The 19617-nt window shown below is 42.4% G+C and overlaps 1 protein-coding gene across 2 annotated transcripts in view; it reads left to right on the top strand.

Moving 5' to 3' along the window:
* The window catches only part of RAB30 (RAB30, member RAS oncogene family), a 79083-nt gene that overhangs the window by 22854 nt on the left and 36612 nt on the right, over positions 1-19617 (top strand). Inside the window, exon 1 of one of the 2 annotated variants that reach the window (XM_060771198.2) lies at positions 5439-5541. The exons of the other annotated variant lie outside the window; for it this stretch is intronic. The gene's annotated coding sequence lies outside the window, so the exon portion shown is untranslated. Of the gene's footprint in view, positions 1-5438; positions 5542-19617 lie in introns of those variants that run through there. 2 annotated transcript variants of the gene reach the window in all.

The raw sequence follows: 19617 nt of genomic DNA, 5'->3' as shown, positions 1-19617 counted from the left end.
CCTGAGTGTTCCCTTTATGGAACAGAGCCAAGCCAGACCCCTGGTTTTCCAGGGAGTTGGTGGCAATGAAGTAAGTGAGACAGAGTAGAGTGATGTTGGCCAAAGACTCAAACCAAATCTGACTGCTTACCGGCAAGAACTTATTTGAAGGCCAACTCGCAGCAATGAAGGCAGCAAAGAAATCATATTTTTTACCCTTGCAATAGCACCCTTGCAAAGTACTGCCCAGTAGAGCCGTTTCGAGTGATCAGAAGATGATTACAAACTTCTCCTCAAGGGGAAAATGCTGACCAGTCAACAGCCTGCTGTGAATAATTTGCACTTGTACTTTGCAGATAAAATTGCTCAGATTCACTGCAACTTGGATGTTGTCATTGATACACTTCCAGTGGGTGTAATCTTGGCTCCTACTTTTCCAGTGTTAATGAATACTGAGGATGTGGACAGGATCATTGGAGAGGTGAAAGTCACCACATGTGTTCTAGATCGTTGCCCTTCCTGGCTGATCAAACAGGAAAGAGGGGGATTGGCAAGAGTGGATGAAGGCTGTGGTCAATGCCTCCTTCGAACAAGGCAAAATCCCAACTTGCCTAAATGTGCATCCACTTTACTCAGAGCTATCATTATTTCCCAATTACAATGACGCATCAAATAATATGGTTTTGCCTGCATGCACACGTTTTATTGTTTTGTTTTATATAGTTGTGGATTTCATCAATGTTTCTGGTATTTTAGCTACAATATTGTGATATGGTATAGGAGAAGATCCATGAGGCTGAAACCCTACGTAAATCCCAGAGGAGAAGATATAAATCTTGAATGCTCAAGACTCTATTGTCAAAGAACATGGCTGAATACCTCCAGAGGCACCCTTGTTTTTTCCTTGAATGAAAAATGCAAAGACTGGTTTTCACATACCATATCTGTGAAAACAGCATGAGGAGTTGGTGTTGTCTGTACACAATAACTGATGAACTTTAACCATTTGTCCATTTCTTGGGTTTTTGTTGTTGTCATAGTTCCTCATGAATGCTCAATGTCCCTTTCATGTGTCTGGACCGATGTGTTGCAATTTATTTCTCTTAACGCCTCTTTGTTCTGGCACTGTTGTTGTTCATAAGCCACAAGACAAGCTTGCTAATTTGTTCTGGTAGTTGTTTTGGTCTGTATAGGAAAGGAAATTAGACTGCCCCACACATGGTTCTGAGAATTTCACAATCTACTAATATATGTCAAGGTGTTTCCCCCATTTCTTCCCCTGTTCTGCTCCCCTTCATGTTGCACAGAAAACACATGCTTTCTGCACGGCTACTATGGTGCTCTTGTGAATGTTCAGCATTTAAAAATATGTACAAACAATACGGAATTTTGAAAAGGAGGGACAGGATGTGCCTCTAAAATGGAAAAGGCTTGTTCAGGTCAATGAGAGAGATCAAGGATAAGCAGAATTTGTAACCAAAGCAGACCTTGAATCTTAGGCATGAGGAATGTGTTGCTGTTGAACAGCCTCAAACATGGGAGCATCATTTCAGGACCATTGCAGATTAGCCTAAAGAAGCATGAGTTTTTTAATGCGAATTTTGTCATATTTTGCAGGCTGCCTCCACATTCACTTGTTCCATTCTTTTCAGGAACTGTTTGTAGCACTTTCTTGGATTTGTAGTATGGCCCTTCCATAGATTTTTAAAAGAGGGATGTGGTTTGTTGGTATTGTCCTATGGGTTAAAGAGCAAATTTTCTAGTATTGTCACAGAATCACAGCATCATAGAACTGGAAAGGGCTGTAAGGGCCACTTACTCAGAAGCCCTGCCATGCAGTATATGCAACTAAAGCACTTCTGAAAGATTCAACCTAAGTCTAAAGACCTCCAAAGATGGAGAGCATGCTACCTTCCAAGGAATCATTGCATTGTTGAATAGCTATCACAGTAAGTTCTTCCTCAAGTTTAGGCAAAATCTCTTTTCCTAGTAATTTGTATCAATTCATTTTTGTCTTTGCTTCATCTTCTACTAGACATCCCCTCAAAAACTTAAAGATAGCTATCATGACATCTCTCAGCCATCTCTTTTCCAAGCATATCCAGTTGCTTAAATAATTTCCTGTAAGGCTTGATTCTCCAGGCATTTGATTATCTTGGTCACCCTTCTCTAGACATTTCAGAGCTTGTCAATATCCTGGTGGCCAGAATAGGACACAGATTCCAGGTGAAATCTAACCAAAGTAGAGTAGAATAACATTACTGCTTCTCCATTTGTGAAGTAGTTTGACTGCGGTTCTGGAAACTCACTGAGTGACCTTGGGCAAATCACACACTCTTAGCCATAGAAAAACTCATGGTAGGGTCACTTTAGGATTGCCATTCGTCAGAAGTAATTTGAAGGTATACAACAACTTTTTTTCTTGATCTGGATTCTATACCCTTGTTGTTGAAACCCAATTTTTCATCTAGATGTTAAATGAAATTATATTTTAATTTTTTAATGGTTGGGGTGCATATTTGTTTTAATTTTGATAAACCGTCTTGAATCTCAGATTAGAAAGATGGCAGGATATAAGTAAATAGAGGAAGAGCTAGTAGAAATAGAAGTATTACTACTCAACTTCTGCAACCAGACAAAATCAAGCATGTTCAGGGTAGTATAATGCGTGTTGACTGGAACGAGGTTTTCATGATTGCAAGAGGGCTGTCTGAGTAGGATTTGGAGAAACAAAGGAAGGAAATGGAGTAAAAGCATTAAGATTCCAGATGTGTCCTGCTTGTAGTTCTGTATGAGTCTTCTCCCCTCCCCCTGGTGCGGAGATTTCTTGCCAGTGAAAGTTGACAGCTCTTAGTTTTTGCCCTTCAGGCAGCCAGCTGGAAAATGCCTAGAGTTTCCAGGACTGTGCAGTATTGGCGGCCGTGGCAGCCTTCTCCTGCCGAGGCTTTTGATTCTCTGCTTTCAGGGATTGCAATTTTAGCTGCTGCAGAAGGCGTCACGTGGTTCAGCTTTGTGGAATTTATCAGTGGGCTGGACTCCGGCCCCCTTGAGCAGCAGTCAAGGTTAGGAAGCAGCAAAGAATAGTTGTTTGAAGTGCAGATAGAAAACTCCAGAAATGAGGCTCACTGTATAGAGCAGGGAAGGTATGGTATGGGAGAAAGACTACTACAAAAAATCAGCCCCAGCAATCAATCTCAATGCACCATGCCATGAATCTAAAGCTTGATAGGTGTCCAGCAATGCAAAGGAGTGAACCTGTTCTCCCTAAGTCATTCTATCATTCCACTCCACCCCAAAAGCCCTATGAAATGTATATAGCCCTTCAGATTTGGCTTTCCATATCTATGGAGATAAGAGGGAACTCTATGTATTGAGCCTCCCTGAGCTCTATGATTTTGAGGGTGAGATTCTGCCCTTCTCAGGCTCCTTTGGTGGGAATAAAAGGAGCATCACTTCAGTTGCCATGGCTCAGTGCTATGGTATCCCGAGGCTTGTAGTTTTGAAATAGAGCAATTTTAAACAGCCACATATAGTGAGATCTGAGTTGCGGATAGCAAAACTTGAAGCACGGATACTCAGTTCTGATACGTAGTTACCAGTAACAGTAACAGGCCACCTTGGAAGTCCGTGTGCCTGGCAAGATGAAGAAGCTCAGTATTCATGAATAAATCTCACCAAGTTGAAGAAGAAGCCACCAAGGTATTTTATTCAATCAACTGAGAGTGATGCTAGTTCACGATAATCTGCCAAAGTAAGCTAACATGCCACAACAGTGAAAAACAGACATTTTTATACAGTGCAGTTCTTGGAAATCCCTACTGCTGCCCCAGCTGAAGCCAGCTTCGCAATGATTGGCAAAGCCCCATTGATGTTATGATCAGCTGAGCGGGATTCCCTGATGAGGTGGGATGGTGGCATGCACCAGCTAACCAATGAGCGTTCCCCACTCCTAATGCAAATTTCTGCTCTCCAATGGCTGACGAGGGGCAGGATGGAAACTTCAGACAAAGAAGACATAGTTTTGTGACTGGATTACATTGTCCCAACTCTGGGTCGAACAAAGCGGGGCCCATGAGTTTTATTGTGGTTATGATTGTCTTTATGAACCCCTACCACGCGGGTCTGGTGACTCTGCAACAGTGTCCATTGTATTTCAAAAGAGCATATTGTCCATGATGATAGGATTATGAATTCGTTCCTGGGAAAAGAGGAAATGGCAATGTGGAAAGCAGGGCAAGTCATCCCAACATCAGGGAAGAAAATACCAGCTGATAAATGTCTTTTCATATGTCCATGTGGCTGCACAAAGAACAGGTAGTTCGACTCCAAAGCCTGTTGTCTTTTGCACATCCAGTGGTATGGGTCACAGATGATGGGTGATTGCGTCCTTTGTAAGTAGGTGATGACTGGGAAAATGGCTGGAGAGAGTTCCCAGGACAAGAGGTGCTGATGAAAGATCACCAAGGTCATGCTGAGTGGCTTTGTTTTCTAAAGTTCTATATTAAGACATAAAATATAGAAATATTAAACAAAAACACACATGAAGGGCCGGTAGATACTGGGGGAACCTGACGACTGGGGAGACCCAGTATCTACTGGATGAGGGAGGCACGTACACAGGGGATCTATGGATACCGTTGGAGACCCGATAGCTGTGGAGACCTCCACAGGGGTTGGAGATTGGCAAAAGAGGTTCGGGGAGACAGGAGCGTGATTAGAATGGGGAAAAAGGAGAGGATGGCCCCATTGCAAGGGTTGGGTGAAGGCTAATTTGACCTGGGGGGGGGGGTGGGGGGGTGGGTCCATGCTCGACAACAGTTTTACAAGGCCTTTAGCATTCTTTGCCAAATAGTGCCAGGGCCTCACCAAATTACAAATCCCATAGCATTGAAGCGTGACTGTTAAAAGTGGTGTCAAAATGCATATATTCTAAAATATAGCTGCACCCTTAGTTGTTTCCATCAGAATACTTTTTTTTAAATTACTTCCGGTATGAATTAAAATGATTTTTTCTTGTCAGCAGTACTGAAGGACATTCACAGGCAGTTCTACCTCCCTGTTAAACATCTCTGTGAACAATTTCTCAAAAGACAGCTAACACATTATAAAGGGAAATAGAAAATATCCCCTTGTAGATGAGGTACAGAGTGACAGGCATGTCTTGTTATCCCTTAGAATGATAGGATCTTATGGCCTGGGATGTTGTATTTGATTTTCCATGCACGTGTTTATAGAGCTGTGGCTTCTTGTCGGTCCGTTCTGATTATTCAGCAATATTGTCCCATTACCACTTTAAACCTCATTTCAGTCCAATCTCTTCACCCTCAGGGTTTCCGCACACCAGAAAAGCACATGACAGTTGATTATATGTTCCTGCGCATCTGTGGTCCCCCCCTCCTTTCAGGACAGACTGTAGCTATTGAATTTCAAGCAGTCCTATGTGAAGTCAAATGGATCAAGGAGAGAGAAGAGACGCCAGGGATTGGAACAGTTCAGGCAAGAGAGGTTTCATTGCTGGAGTCTTTAGAATCCCTGATCAGAGTGGTTTGGGGCAGCCAAAAGGTATGTGTAAGAAAGCTAGAAAACAGAACAACAATTTAACTATAAAAGTATAAGGGTAAGTGGAAGAAACACTGATATCTAAGTGTAATAATTAAAGAGTTCAGTTTATACAATCAGCTTTTCACATTTGCTAGGATTATGAGCCTATGAAACTGTAAAACCATGAAGAAAACAATCGCTTTTTAAAAAACTGGAGAGAACAGGTAAGAATCTAGGAATCGTCTAGTTTCTTCAGCACAATTCTATGGTCAATTTGAACCAGAAGTTGACTGCAGTGTAGAGTATGCTTGTGCATTTCAGGTGAATCTTGATCTGTTTCTGCTTGCCAGATACTGAAAGTCCCTCATATCTGTTTTCAGGCACCTCCCGAAAACAGGCACGTTTCTGAAAGAGCATTTTCGTTCCACTGGCTATTTTCGGTCCATTGGTGGCAATGACCAGGGCAGGCGGGAGGATTCCCCTCCAAATCATTTTAGGCAATGGCATCATTTGTCCTTATATCTTTTATTAAGACCTGGATTAAAAGCATTAGAGCAGTGGTTCTCAACCTGCGGGTCCCCAGATGTTTTGGCCTTCAACTCCCAGAAATCCTAACAGCTAGTAAACTGGCTGGGATTTCTGGGCGTTGTAGGCCAAAGCACCTGGGGACTCACAGGTTGAGAGCCTGGATTAGAGTTATTTAAGATACCACTCTCTGTGTGATGCTTTCCCCTCAGTCTGCAGAGGAGACCGGGGTTTAAAGAAAAGGCTTAAGAGCAAAGAGCTCCAAAATGCAAGGGAGGAGGCGGGTGGGTTTTTGTAGCGGGAGGGCCCTTCCCAATATGTGCACTCGAAGGTACTGAAGGGAAGTGGATCCTCGCATAACCCTAGTGTAGAGTGATACTGGAGGACCAAGAGATTCCTAGAGAGAACATTTTAATCAAATGTGGCAAAGGCAGATCTACAAATGTGGAGACCTGACAGCTGTCATTGAAGCAGCATTGGTGGTAATACACCACCACTATCACCTTTATATCCTAAACCAATGGTTCCAAACATTTTTTTTTAACCAGGATCACTTGACCAGGCATCACTTTGACCAGGGACCACTCTCCAACATCAGCACCAAAAGAGTTACGAATCAATTTTTGGTCAACTGTAGGTTTGGTTATTGCAGAAAATTGCATTGGATAGACCACATCACCTTTAGTATCTGAGACAAAACATATGCCATCCAGTAGCTGCCATCTGGTTGCCCACAGAAAACCATATCTAATACTATAGAGCTGATAGGTCTATCCAAGGGGGTGGGGCTGGTCAGCAACAGGAAAAGAGTGGCAGGCAGTGCAAAAGGAGCAGAAATAAAAGAATGAGGCTCACGAACCTGATTTCCGTCCTTGCGGTTCACTGGTGGTCTGCGGGCCACAGGTTAAGAACCACTGTCCTAAACCAACAAAAACTCATAAGAAGTTAAGCCAGAACTCTTTTTAAAAAGAATCAGAAAAGTGCAACATGACCCCTATTATCTATGGGAAATATATTCCCAGACTTCACATGGATACCTTAAACCACAAACAATAACTAGTCATGCTGTATTCTAGGCCCAGGTCATTGGAAATAGTAAAGTTACATGTTTAAGGGAACTATTCCCTTAATGATGGTTAAATTTACTTGCAGTGGGTGGGAACAGTACCTCATAAGTCAGAGGACAGGAAATTATTCCTTATTATTTGCCACTTTAGGCCTTGATCAAGAGAAAAAAGTGGGATAATAAGGATAAGAAGAAAAGCAACAACAACAGCATCCCTGCATGTGCGTGTGGGTGTTTGAGTAAGCTTTATCCATTGTTTGCCTTTCTTGCTTTGTCAAGAGTCTGCGTCAGTTTGGAGCTGGCTTTGCTTTCCCAAGCACTTTTTAAGGCTGTTGCTCTGTTGGAGCTGTTGTGTTTTGTCTTTCTTGGGGTGAAGTGAAGGAACAATGGTTTTCTAGGCTGGATGAGGAGGACCGGCATGCCAAATTCTGCTGTAAGGTTGAAATCCTCCATCTGTGCTGCACGCAGCTCTGACAGTGAACTCAGTTCCTTTGCGGCAGTTCCAAGGGAGTTAATCTCCATGATTTTATACAAAAGGAGAAGACAAAGCAGATTTGGGGAAATTTTGCTGTTTTTAGAAGGAAAATACACATTTTTTTAAAAAAGGAGAGATCATTAATAAGTAATCTGTAGAATATCTAAATTGGAAGTGATATTACTTGCTATCCCTCGATTCTTGCCAATTGCAAGAATGGTATTGGCTTTTTTGGTTGCTGCATTAACAGAAATATAGTGTCCAGATTGAGGAAAGCAGTAGTGTGTTTGGTTGCTAAACACACTTAAGTCATGTTTAGCTTAAAATATCCTGAAATCTTTTATTTCCATGTATTGTTACCAAGGTATGTGTCATGTATCCTATATTTCATTTTCCCTTGCATGTATCCTTTTTAAAATTCATTTTGTTAGTTTTGCTTCTTTTTACTGGTATGTTAATATTGTAAAGGTAAAGGTTTCCCCTGACATTAAGTCTAGTCGTGTCTGACTCTGGGGGGTAGTGCTCATGTGCATTTCTGAGCTGAAGAGCCGGTGTGTCTGTAGACACCTCCAAGGTCATGTAGCCAGCATGACTGCATGGAGAGCTGTTACCTTCCTGCTGGAGTGGTACCTATTGATCTACTCACATTTGCATGTTTTTTCGAACTGCTAAGTTGGCAGAAGCTGGGGCTAGTGGCGGGAGCTCACCCTGCTCCCCAGATTCGAACCACCGATCAGCAAGTTCAGCAGTTCAGAGATTTCACTCACTGCGCCATCAGGGGCCCCATGCTAAATCATACTAAATGCCAAATAAAGCTTGACTGGCTAGAGCTCTGATGAGTAGCTTTCCAACACTTTCTTGAACTTTCAGTTTTTGCCCTGAAAAAATGGAGGAAAATTGTTACATTCCTGCCCTGCTTGCCAATGGCCACAAACATCTAGATGGAGACTGTTGGAAACGGCATACTGCTTTAGATGGGACATGCTATCATTCAAAACTTGGTAAAGTTATTTATGAGGAAGATGATAATAACTAAAATTTCCAAGTCAGCATGGATATTGGCGAAATTGTGGAAGTCGTGGTCCTTCTAAGGTGACTTTGAAACTTTGTTCTGGTTTAGAAAACCAAGATTTCCTTCCCGTTTCCTGTTCTTAGACCCACAAAACTCTGTTTGAGTGGAAAGGCTGTCAGAAACAGCCCAGGCAGTAATTGCTTTTTAATAACTGCTTCCAAGTCTCTTAAAAGTTATTGTCTGTAACAGCTTGGGAAGAGATGTTGATAGTGCATTGATGCCAGTCTTGATTTCCTCTTCGCAGGTGTGAGCCGTGAAATGCTGAATGTTCCCTGCGCAATAGAACATAGTTGCATTAGCACTTGTGTGTTTAATAGAAAGAACTCTGCAGAGGGGGGAAAGAAATCCCCCAGGAGGGTTTTCTTGCTTGAGGAGGTTTGCTGGCTTAGTGCTGGGCTGCGGCATAAAATAAGCCATGACAGGCATCCTAATGAAGGGCCTGATTCTGCTGCTTCCGAAGGCAGCAACACAAGAATTTCAGAGACATCTGGAAACTCCGTTCTTGTTTTATTTGCTCTCTGAACAATGCAACTTTAACCCATAAGTTTGCAATGTTCTGGGTTTTGAAGGTGGGGCATCTCTTTGTTTTTATCTTAAAAGGAATCCCTGTTTCTTTCCATCATCCTCTCTTTCCTCATTGCTCTCTCCTGCTTTCTCTTACACACACACACAGATTCACATATACATTCCTATACTTAGACGTTAAGCCTCTGCACAGGGTTTTGGCATTTAATAAATAGAGTAAGGATTATTAGATTATTTGTGTCAAAGCAGAGCAGGGGTGGCCAGCTATGGTTTTCCAGATTTTTTTAAGCTTCCAATTCCTATCAGCCCTTATGAGCTTAGCCGGTGGTGAACAACTATGGGATTTGCAGTTTGAAAACATCTGGAGGTCCATGGCTGATTTCCCCAATCTAGAGATAATTTGGTTAAAACATACTTCTAGTTTTTGGAAGTGGAAAGCTACCATATCAAGTAGAGCAGTGTTTCTCAACCTTCCTAATGCCATGATCTCTTAATATACTTCCTCATGTTGTGCTGATCCCCAATCATAAAATTATTTTTGTTGCTACTTCATAACTGTAATTTTGCTACTGTTATGAATCGTCAATATTTGATATGCAGGGTGTATTTTCATTCACTGGACCAAATTTGGCACAAATATCCGATACGCCCAAATTTGAATACTGGTGAGGTTGGGATGGGATTGATTTTGTTATGTGGGAGCTGTAGTTCCTGGGATTTATAGTTCTCCTACAATCAAAGAGCATTCTGAACTCCATCAGCGATGGAATTGAACCACATTTGGTACACAGAACCCCCAAGACCAACAGAAAATACTGGAAGGGTTTGATGGGCATTGACTTTGAGTTTTGGAGGTGTTTACCAATATCCAGAGAGCATTGCGGATTCAGATGATGGAGGATCTAGAAGGGGCCTTAGGTTGTTAGAGTGGTCCAGCATTTCTCAAATAATATGTGGTGTCTAGCTTGATTCATCAGGTGCTCTGCTGACTGACTTTCTCAGGTGTGGGCAAAACATCAGGAGAGAATGCTTCTGGAACATGGTCATACAGCCTGGAAAACTTACAGCAACCCTGTGATTCCAGCCATGAAAGCCTTTGACAACACATTGATGATCATGCCTTCTAACCCTTCACCTAAGTCACTAATAAAGTTGTTAAACAGAACTGGGTCCAGGACGGAATCCTGCAGCACTACACTTGTCACTTCTTTCCAGGATGAAGAGGAAGCAATGATGACATGATGACCATGTTTAAATATTTGAAAGGATGTCACATTGAGGTTGAGGCAAGCTTGTTTTCTGCTGCTCTAGAGACTAGAACACAACAGAGCAATGGATTCAAATTGCAGGAAGATTCCACCTAAACTTTAGGAATAACTTCTGACAGTAAGATTTATTTGGCATGGAATATGCTGCCTTGGAGTGTGATGGAGTTTCCTTCTCTGGAAGTTTTTAAGTGGTGACTGGAAGGCTATCTGTCGGGAGTGCTTTCATTATTTGTTCCTACATGGCAGGGCGGTTGGACTGGATGGCCTTTATGGTCTCTTCCAGCTCCATGTTCCTATGATTCTATGGTATAACTAGGCCTAATTTGGTGATGCCGAAAAACCCAGTAGTTAGCATTTTTCATTTTCCTGGCTGCTTGGGTTATGAAAGATCTGTTTATCACAGTATTCTTTTTGTCTTGTTCTTTTTCTTCTGACAAAATAATATTTTTCTGATATCTTCTTGTGTGTGGAAAAGGCTAAATGCTTTCAGCCTTCACCTAGTTCACTCCCATCCCATCTTGGGACTCAAAAGAATGTCCTTTCCCTGCACCCAGTTTTGGGCTGTTTCAGGAAATTGGCTTCTCCGAGGCGCTTGTGGCTTGGCAGGAGCTACTCAGGGAGAGATATCTGGAAGGTTTTTTTATTGTTTAAGGCCAACTGTGCAGAGGGAACGCTTGCAAAATACAGCTGGCGCAGAGAGAACCAGAAAATGAGACAGCCTGTAGTCGCAGATATTGATGCTTCAATATGAACTTTTATTCAACCCTTCTTAGGCAATTTGTACAGATTTGCAGTGTTCACAGTGCTTCTCTTGGCAATTTTTACTGCTGTCATCCAATCTACACAAGTCTCAGTTGATTTACTGGGAGCACTGATGAAATAATTCTGCATACATTTTCCTAGGAGGGAAAGATATGGCTCCGGTCCAGCTTACCTGCTCGAACGTATCTCGTTCTACATCCCACCTTGGAGTTTAAGATCTTCTGGGGAGGCCCTGCTCTCGACCCTGCCTCTGTCTCAAACATGCTTGGCAGAGACAAGGGGCAGGATCTTCTTGGTGGTGGCCCCCTGCCTGTGGAACTCATTCCCTGAGGAAATTAGGTCATCTTCATCCCTCCTCACCTTTAGAAAAAAGCTAAAAACATGGATGCGGGACCAGGCCTTCGAGTAATTAAGCGGACAATGACAATAACAATGTTGACAATGGCTTGGAAATGGATTATGGATAAGTTTGATGGAGCATTCAACCATAGTTTTCGGCTAATCATGGCCACCAGAGTGGTAATTCTTAGTAGATTTTAATTGTATTGTTTCAATGTTTTAACTATAATTATTGCCTGTTTGTTTTTATTATGCATATATTGTGGTATCAAATTGCTGCCAATTGGAAGCCACCCTGAGTCCCCCCAGAGGGTTGAGAAGGGCGGAGTACAAATATTCAAAATAAATAAGTAAATAAAAGATAACTGTTATACTAGGGAAAAGCACATTTTGTTTACAGTATGTCGTTCCTCAAAGGCACCACCTGAGAAGAGGCATTGTGCCCTTCTCACTCCTACATGGTACATGTTATAAGGCTGTTTGCATTGTATGTGTCTGAATCATCTTTTGTTGTTCTGTGCCTCCAAGTCATTTTGCACTGATGGTGATTGTAAGGTGAACCTATTTGAGTTTTTCTGGGACTCAGATTGTATGAGTCATCCAAAATCACTCAGTTGGTTCATTTGTGGAGCAGGAATCAAATTCTAGTCTCCAGATTGTCTGTTTAGTTATCTGTGCCAGAATCTGTCCTGGTATTGATGTCAGGCTGACTGGGCGGTAATTGTTTGCGTCCTCTTCCCCGCTTCTCCCTTTTGCAGATGGGGACAACTTTCCCTTCCTTCAATCAGCTGTTCTGCAGAAATTTTCAAAGATGATTGTCAGTGGTTCTGAAATTACTTCTGCCAATGCTTTTAATACTCTTGGGTGTAATTCACCGGGTCTTGGCCTCTTCAACACTACCATATAAAATCCAGATTATCTGCTTTGAACTGGAGTATATGGCAGTGTAGACTCATATAATCCAGTTCAAAGCAGGTAATGTGGATTATTTACTTTGATCATCTGGATTATATGGCAATGTAGAAGGGACCTTGGAGTAGTCAGATGTTCCTGTACTGCCTGACAACTCAACAACTCAATAGGCATTCTCTCTTTGCCTATTCCGTGCTGCATTTCCCCTACTGCATCATTCACTCCTCAAAGATGAACACTGTTTTTCTTTGGGAGGAAAATAGATGCAAACAAGTGTTGGAAAAAGCAACCTTCCAGGCCTCCACTAATTGTTTGTAAATGTGTTTAATTTATTGGCTGGAATCACTGGGTTGTTGTAGGTTTTTTCGGGCTATATGGCCATGTTCTAGAGGCATTCTCTCCTGACGTTTCACCTGCATCTATGGCAAGCATCTTCAGATGTAGTGAGGTAGTCACTTCACTACCTCTGAGGATGCTTGACATAGATGCAGGCAAAATGTCAAGAGAGAACGCCACTAGAACATGGCCATATAGCCCGAAAAAACCTACAACAACCCAATGTGTTTAATTGTTAACCTATATTGTATGTACATTTTGGTTTGCCAGTTTGACTATACCTCTTTGGTGTGGAAGGGGCTTCGGATACAGGACTCTATTTTGTATTCAGTTTGCATCAGACCTCAGTGGAGGTCAATGCATGTTGCTATTGGGACTTTCGTAGAGAAGTATGACTTACGGACTTTTAGACTATGGACAATTGATTAAGTAGGAGACCCCGGTGGCGCAGTGGGTTAAACCCCTGTGCCGGCAGGACTGAAGACCGACAGGTCACAGGTTCAAATCTGGGGAGAGGCGGATGAGCTCCCTGTATCAGCTCCAGCTCCTCATGTGGGGACATGAGAGAAGCCTCCCACAAGGATGATAAAAACATCAAAAATCATCTGGGCGTCCCCTGGGCAACGTCCTTACAGACAGACAATTCTCTCACACCAGAAGTGACTTGCAGTTTCTCAAGTCACTCCTGACACGACAAAAAAAAATGATTAAGTGTAGTCAACACAGAGAAGAAACGACATCTTATCTAACTGACCTCTAATAAGAAATGTACCCATATGGTGAATATATGCAAGAAGTTTGTTAGTAAACCTGAGATGTTATTTTCAAAGAAGAGTACTTTGTTTTGTCTCTTGAGTACATGTTTTAACTAAGAGGTTTTAAGGGAGTGTATATCTTTTGGGCAATTACAACTGCAACTTCAAAGAAACAACCGTCCTGTGTTATCCCAATATATATTTGTAGTGGCATATCTTTATCCTTGGCAGTTTAAAGACATGGTTCTTCAGTTTAACAGCTGAGTTATCTGTGTGCCATTACATGAATGCTTATGAATATCAGTTGTTCAAAGGGTTGACTTCTAACAAGGTCATGCTTGTCTTGACTAGTAGTTTTCAAAAGGTGATCTCCACACGTTCATGGAGATTCGCATTGGCCAAATGGATGTGTTTTTATATTGTTTTTATTCTACTGTTATGTTGATGCCGGCATCGAATTGTGCCTTTGTAAGCCGCCCTGAGTCCCCCTCTGGGGTGAGAAGGGCGGGGTAGAAGTAACCGAAATAAATAAATAATAAATAAAAGTGACATCATGTTTATCTTTTCAGTAAGATTATGGTGCACTGATTTCAATATGTCATGAAATTTCCAATAACAAGATGTTGAGTTGTCATGCCTTTTTTCTGTCCCTTGTTAGCATTTTGTTCTTTGTTTTATTGTTTATAACCTCTCTAGCAATCCTGAGCTTGTGTTGTCGAAGGCTTTCATGGCCGGAATCACTGGGTTGCTGTAAGTTTTTCAGACCGTATTGCCATGTTCCAGAAACATTCTCTCCTGATGTTTCACCTGCATCTATGGCAGGCATCCTCAGACGTTGTGACCTCATAGCCTCTGAGGATGCCTACTATAGATGCAGCAAAACGTCAGGAGAGAATGCTTCTGGAACATGGCCATACAGTCCGAAAAACTTACAGCAACCCAATCCTGAGCTTGTTCTGTGCTTTAGCTTTTCTGACTCTCTTCCTACATGTGCCGGTTTCTTGTACATGTCTCTTTTAAATCTTAACTCAGTTAAAAGTTCTTTAGATTTGTAGCTAGGAAAAGTACTATTTCACACACAACACTGAAAAGATCCACATCACTATTTGTTCTCTTTTTCCTCTGGAAACACACACACCGTTACGGCATTTCAATTAGCATTTCAGCTGTATTATGCTTGCAAAGTTCTGCCTTTTCCTTTCTCTTCAAAGGAGCCAACAGCCTCTGAGTACACAACGGAAACACACTCTTGGCACTGGCTTTTCTCCACTGTGCGTGTTCTGGCTGACCGACAGCCTGGCTGCTCTCAACTCCTCCTCTTTGCGTTGCTGTTCCTGGGCAGATCTTCTATACTGCTGTGCAGTCTGGCAGGGATGCAGCATGGATTTCTTCCCTGTAAATGCTTAAGGTGCAAAAAAAAAAAAAAAAAAAAAGACACTATGCTTATTGTCTCAATCCTACTTAAAGTCTGTTCACATATTGGGAGAAACATTTTAACACATATCTTTTGATTGGGCTGTATCCTAAACAATGAGGAGGGGTGTTGTAGAAAAGGAATGAAGCTATACAATCTTTGTTATGGTCCAATAATAACTGATAGAGCCAAATGCTGGATTTTCTGGCAGCAGATATTTCCAGGTGCACACAAGAGAAATTGTTACGCGATATTCCAGTGCTCCGAAGCCTAAATTCTAGTCAACACACAGCAAACCCAACTGTCCCAATTTGGCAGGGACAGTCCCAAATAACTCTGTGTTGCACCACTTTTCCAGCAGATTTTAAAATATTCCAGTTTCTCCTTCTTCCACTTTCCTGCTTGATCAACAGCTTACTTAAAAATGCTGCAAAGTGTATTGTACTCAATTTGCATCAGCACAGAGGAGAGGAGAACAGCAGCAGAATCTTTCCATTTTCACCAGGTTCAAGTGCAAGCAAACTGCTGCAGCCTCTCTTGGCTAGTGTGTTTTTCCTCGTATAACTTAAAACATCAAAAGAAACAACCAGGTGATATTTAAGCTTTTACAGCACGGGTGGAAAAAGTATGATCACATGTGCCTTGTAATTCCTGAATGCATGGACCTGAAGCAGGGGGTTTGAACCCCTCCCAAGATTGAATGAGGGGAGCTAACCCCCTTTATCCCATATACTTACTTAGGTGATCCCTCGTTGTCTGAGTAGGATTGCCTTCCAAGATTGGTGTACTGGCAGTGGGTCCGTAGGTGACTGTGGAGCCCTATTCTTGACCTGCATGTTCTCCTGCAGTGAGGGGATTGGTTTCCAGGTGGAAGGCAGTCCCGGTCGTGGTTGGCTTGATGCGCTTTCCTCTTGGCACGTTTCTCTCTTTCGCCCTCCATTTGAACCTCTTCAAATCTTACAGCACTGCTGGTTACAGCTGACCTCCGGCTGGAGCGCTCAACGGCCAGGATTTCCCAGTTCTCAGTGTCTATGCCAGAGTTTTTAAGGTTGGCTTTGAGCCCATCTTTAAACCTCTTTTTCTATCCTCCAACATTTTATTTTCCATTCTTGAGTTCGGAGTAGAGCAACTGCTTTGGGAGACAGTGGTCGGGCATCCGGACAACATGGCTGATCCAGTGGAGTTGATGGCGGAGGACCATTGCTTCAGTGCTGGTGGTCTTTGCTTCTTCCAGCATGCTGACATTTGTCCGCTTGTTTTGTCTCCCTCAGAGTTGCAGGGTGAAGCAGAGCTATCTCACTGGCAAATTGCATCCTGAACTTGTAACAGTGAGGTTCAATAAATAGTTTTCTGGAAAGATTGCTGCTGCTCTGCTTCCCTGGAAGATTTGGCTCGGGCAGAGGAGCAGCAGTGGCCCATCTATCACCTCCTGAAGCTATGCAGCAGCTGGCTCCAGGTGGTACTTGGCGAAAGGGAGAGTAGTGGTGTTCCAATCACTAAAGTCCAAGGCTGCCACATGAATGTATGTACAGACTCCTCAGGAGGGGGTGTATCAAATGTGTGAATAATCAGGTCTGCAAATGCCAAACCCATGAATGCATTTTCTAGCTGGGTTGGACTTCTCACTCTGGAGAACACCAAATAAAGATGATTCTTTCTTTCTTTGACTCCTTCCTTTGTGTTCATTTCTAGAATAATACAACTAGTAGTTTCTCTGTTACTCCGAACCTGCCTTGCCATCAGCATTCAGAGCACAGTAATACTGTGCGTATGCACCTTCAAGTTGCTTATTGATTTACAATGATCCTATAAATTTCATAGGGTTTTCGTAAGCAAAAGGTAGTTTTGTCTGCTCTTTCTTCTGAAATACATGTATTTGTAGGTGGTCTGACATCCATGAGTTAACAAGGGATGATCTAGCTTAGCCTCCAAGATGAGATAGGAACAGGTGCCTTTAGGGCATTTTGGCCGCTATTAGTACTACTGTACCTGCATCAAGGAGGTCCGGGAGGCAAAGCAGGTTGAACCACTGAGCTGCTGAACTTGCTGTCCGAAAGGTCAGCGGTTCTAATCTGGGGAGCGCAGTGAACTCCTGCTGTTAGGCCTAGCTTCTGCCAATTTAGCAGTTTGAAACACGCAAATGTGAGTAGATCAATAGGTACACTTCTGTGGGAAGGTAACGGCGTTCCATGCAGTCATGCTGGGCCACATGACCTTGGAGCTGTCTATGGACAACGCTGGCTCTTCAGCTTAGAAATGGAAATGAGCACCACCCCCCAGAGTCAGACATTACTAGACAATGTCAGGGGGAAACCTTTACTTCACTTACCTGCATCAAATGGCTTTTCATTTGCTATTTGCCCCATGTTTCCGAAAACATTGATGGCAGTGAAGATACAACCATTCAAAGTTATTTCTGACATTTTTAACAGGCCAGACAATGCATTCCAGGAGCAAGAAATGCATCTCAAGCAACCAGAGTGATTCCAATAAATATTTAGGCTCTGGAGAGGAGCACATTTCTCTTTTGTTCTCCCCTTTCCAAAATGTATTTGGCTTCAACGCTTTTTGAGCTTCCAGAGTACTAGCTCCTGCCTGCCAACAGATATTTTTCCTTCCAACTGAGCTTTCCCGCCTGTTGTGTGTTTGCTGAAACAGAGATTCTTCCTTCTTTCTTTGTCCCTGGTACTGCAGGCCATGTAGTCATGTACAGGGGAAGGGATGAGGTAAGAAATTCAGGGACATTACTGATAGGACAGTGGTTCTCAACCTGTGGGTCCCCAGATGTTTTGGCCTTCAACTCCCAGAAATCCTAACAGCTGGTAAACTGGCTGGAATTTCTGGGAGTTGTAGGTCAAAACACCTGGGGACCCACAGGTTGAGAACACTGCAGATACTTAGTAACTTTTTGTGGTCCCTCTCAATCAGTGGTTCTCAACTTGTCCAGATGTTTTGGCCTACAACTCCGAGAAATCCCTGCCAGTTTACCAGCTGTCAGGATTTCTGGGCCAAAACACCTGGGGACCCACAGGTTGAGAACCACTGTGATAGAACACCCAAGCTTTACAAGACAGTTGCTTTGGATTGGCCCAGCTGTTTGCCATGGGGAAAACTGTAACATTGAAAAAGGACGTTGATTTGAAAGGATGAACCTTTTTGGGGAGAGCTCTGCTTAATTCTGATGCCTTGGAATATGTCTCCATCCTTGTCTTCTTTATGCCCTTTAGGGAATGCAACATCATTTGTTCACACTTGAAAATAATGTATACTCCTACTGAGATTACAGGTATTTTTGTAAATCAAAAAACAGACTTACAGCATAGATCCACCATCTTCCAAATGGATCTGTACAACTCATTACCTTCCAGACAAAAAGGAAAAGTTGTGTATCTTTTAACTGCTGTTTTGATTGCACATTAAACATATATAGCAGCGTGTCTACATTAACAATTCTAGGACTTTGATTCCACTTTAAGTACCATGACCTTATCCTATAGTGTTTTGGAAATCATAGTTTTGTAAGGTAAGTAGATTCTCTGCTAGAGCGTTCCAGTGTCTCACCAAAACTACAAGTTCTAATATTCTGTAAGATGGAGCTGTGGCAGTTAAAGTGGGAGAAAACTGTTATAAACTACTTCTTCAAGGCAGAGATGTGGGTTTATTTCACTTGCATTCTCTCCTTTAAACTTTTCCTACCATAAATCTGGTCGAAATGCTGTTAGAACCTGAGCTAGTTGCATAAAGCTGTGTAATTCATTGATTTCAGTATTTGTGATTCTGCTGGCTGTATAACTGGGGAATTTTTGAGATGATCCTTTATAGATTTCCAAGGAAAGTGGCATAGCGAAAATATAGGGTCTCGATAGCTATACACATTTGCAATTTGGACAGTCTGTGTGACTCCTTCAGCCCCTATTTATTAGGTGGAGCTGCAAATTTGCCACTCCAAGACTGCTTTTCTAAGTTGGGTGATTCCCACAGAGATCCATTAATGTTGAGTGTTGCTTTATTTCTTCAGGTAGTTTGGCAGCAGAAAGACCACCCAATTTGACATGTTTTTTGAAGAAAGGGCAGAGAACCCTTTTCTTTTGAAAGGTTAACTAGTAGGGGAGGGCATTCGTGACCTGATTACAGAGAACACCCTCCAAGGTCTCATAAATGTGCCTTGAGCAGTAACAATGGAATAAAATTCAAGTGCTGTTAAGGTGGCTTAAGTCACTGCAGAACTGCTGGTGATGTCATGTGGAGTCGTGCAGCCTGAGCTGTGGGTTTATCCGTCCTGATGAATGGCATCTTGTTTACTGCAGTTGATTAATTCATGCGGGGTATTGCTACATCATTCTACACTTACGAGCTTCCACCTCCATGGTGACTCACTCTTGTTTACTATATTTGATTGGCTCATGAGTGTAATCTGTGTTTGCCTTTGAAAGCTCATGTCTTCAGAAAGCAGGTACAGTAGGCCCAGATACTGTGTGAGAGATCTGTTCCAGGAACCTGGCTTTCATGTCTGGAACTCTTTTTTTCTTACCTGCATGTTATCTTCATGCCACAGTATACCGTACAATCACTCTGGAAGACCTAGAAAATGCCCAGAGAAGTGTTTTTTGTATGTTTCCAATATATGGTGAACTTCTGGTGGAACTTC

The sequence above is a fragment of the Anolis sagrei genome, chromosome 3 (genome assembly GCF_037176765.1).
Source record: "Anolis sagrei isolate rAnoSag1 chromosome 3, rAnoSag1.mat, whole genome shotgun sequence".
Taxonomy (NCBI): domain Eukaryota; kingdom Metazoa; phylum Chordata; class Lepidosauria; order Squamata; family Dactyloidae; genus Anolis; species Anolis sagrei.
This window is presented reverse-complemented; position numbering and strand designations above follow the sequence as displayed.